The sequence below is a fragment of the Melanerpes formicivorus genome, unplaced genomic scaffold (assembly GCF_026170545.1).
Source record: "Melanerpes formicivorus ecotype bairdi unplaced genomic scaffold, bMelFor1.0.p_v2 SCAF_28, whole genome shotgun sequence".
Classification (NCBI taxonomy): Eukaryota; Metazoa; Chordata; class Aves; order Piciformes; family Picidae; genus Melanerpes; species Melanerpes formicivorus.
In genome coordinates this window covers 10,816,622-10,818,894 of record NW_027142380.1, presented here as the reverse complement: position 1 = coordinate 10,818,894, position 2,273 = coordinate 10,816,622, and the positions used below count along the sequence as shown (strand labels likewise).

Sequence of the window (2,273 nt, the reverse complement as noted above, 5' to 3'; positions counted from 1 at the left end):
ATAGCCAAAGTGCAGCACTCGGCACTTGGACTTGTTGAAAGCCATCCCATTGGACTCTGCCCATCTTTCCAGTCGGTCGAGGTCCCTCTGCAGAGCCTTTCTACCCTCTAATTGACTAACATCTGCCCCTAACTTTGTGTCATCTGCAAACTTGCTGATGACTGACTCTACCCCTTCATCCAGATCATCAACGAATATGTTGAAGAGGACAGGGCCCAGCACTGATCCCTGGGGGACACCACTGGTGACTGGCCTCCAGCTGGATGCGGCACCGTTCACGACCACTCTCTGGGCTCAGCCCTCCAGCCAGTTCCTAACCCAGCACAGAGTGTAGTGGTCCAATCCACAGGCTGACAGCTTAGTCAGCAGTTTGCTGTGGGGGACGGTGTCAAAGGCCTTGCTGAAGTCTAGGTAGACCACATCCACAGGCCTCCCCACATCCACCAGGCGGGTCACCTGATCATAGAAAGAGATCAGGTTGGAGAGGCAGGATCTGCCCTTCCTGAATCCATGTTGGCTGGACCTGAGCCCTTGGCCATCCTTCAGGTGCGCAGTTATTGCTGCCAGGATAATCTGCTCCATCACTTTCCCTGGCACTGAGGTCAGGCTGACTGGCCTGTAGTTTCCAGGTTCCTCCATCCGACCCTTCTTGTGGATGGGGACCACGTTGGCCAGTTTCCAGTCATCTGGGACCTCACCAGTGAGCCAGGACTGGAGGAAAATGATGGAGAGTGGCCTAGCTAGCACATCCGCCAGCTCTCTCAGCACCCTAGGATGGATCCCATCTGGTCCCATGGACTTGTGGATATCCAAGTGGCTCAGCAGGTCCCGAACTAACTCCTCATGGATTTCCAGGGTATTACTCTGCTCCCCGACCCCAACGCCCAGCTCCGGAGACCACTCGTCCTGAACTCCTGCCTTGCTGTTAAACATTGAGGTAAAGAAGGTGTTCAGGACCTCAGCTTTATCCTCATCCTCAGTAACTGTGTTCCCCTCCAGGTCCACTAGGGAGTTCAGGTTCTTCCTGCCCTTCTTCTTATTGTTAATATATTTATAAAAATGCTTTTTATTATCTTTGACTGAGGTGGCCAGCTTCAGTTCCAGCTGGGCCTTAGCCTCCCTAATTTTATTCCTACATAATCTAACAGCTTCCTTGAACATACCTCGAGAAGCCTTCCCCTCCTTCCAAAGGTGATACAGCCTCCTCTTCCCCCTTAAATCCTCCAGGAGCTGCTTGCTCATCCAGGCTGGTCGCCTTCCCCGCCGGCTTGCCTTCCGGCACATGGGAACCGCCAATTCCTGTGCCTTCAAGAGCTCCTGTTTGAAGTAGGTCCAACCCTCCTGAACCCCTTGGTTCATGAGGGCTGGTACCCAGGGGACTTTGCAGACAAGTTTTTTAAATAGGCTGAAGTTCGCCCTTCGGAAGTCCAAGGTGGAGGTTCTGTTGGTGCTCCTCCCAATCTCCCTGCATATTGAGAACTTCACTATCTCGTGGTCACTGCACCCTAGGCAGCCTCCCACGATCACATCTCCCACTAGCCCTTCCCTATTGCAGAACAGCAGGTCAAGCAGAGCCTGTCCCCTGGTAGGCTCGCTTAACAGCTGTGTCAGGAAGCAGTCCTCCATTCGCTCCAGGAATCTTCTGGACTGCCTCCTCCCTGCTGAATTAAGTTCCCAGCAGATATCTGGGAGGTTGAAGTCACCAACAAGGACAAGATCAGATGATCTTGAGACAGCCTCCAGTTGCTTGTAGAACAACTCATCAGCCGCCTCATCCTGGTTGGGTGGTCTGTAACAGATTCCAATCAGGATGTCAGACTTGTTAGGTTGTCCTCTGATTTTGACCCACAGGCTCTCAACTACCTCATCTTCCACCACAAGTTGTGTGGCAGAGATAAGAAGAGAGCCTCAAAAAATTCATCGACACTCGTACTTGTTCCTCTCCACGGAAATCTTTAGTAAAAGGCGAAAGATTTATACGATCTGAAGAGAAACCAGAGTTGAAATGAGCTGGCCCAGCACCCTGGCAGGCTGAGTCTTCAAACTATCCAATGTAGGGGAATCCCTTGGGAGATGATTCCAATCTCTAACTGTTCTCATGGAGAAACATTTTCTTCTGGAGTCCAACTGGAATCTCCCCAGCAGCAACTTGTCCCCCAACACCTCTTGGCTTTTCCATGGGGCTGCTGGTAAAAGGGGAGTCTCCATTGCCCTGGTGGCCACCCTTTATGGACTGGTCTCCCCTAATCCTTCTCCTCCCAGGTGTGCTAGGA

The 2,273-nt window shown here is 52.1% G+C and overlaps 1 non-coding gene across 1 annotated transcript; it reads right to left on the bottom strand.

Moving 5' to 3' along the window:
- Positions 1–1,887: 1,887 nt before the first annotated feature.
- LOC137449167 (U5 spliceosomal RNA) lies at positions 1,888–2,003 on the bottom strand. Its single transcript, XR_010989325.1, has one exon. It is a non-coding gene; the product is annotated as a U5 spliceosomal RNA (small nuclear RNA).
- Positions 2,004–2,273: the final 270 nt, after the last annotated feature.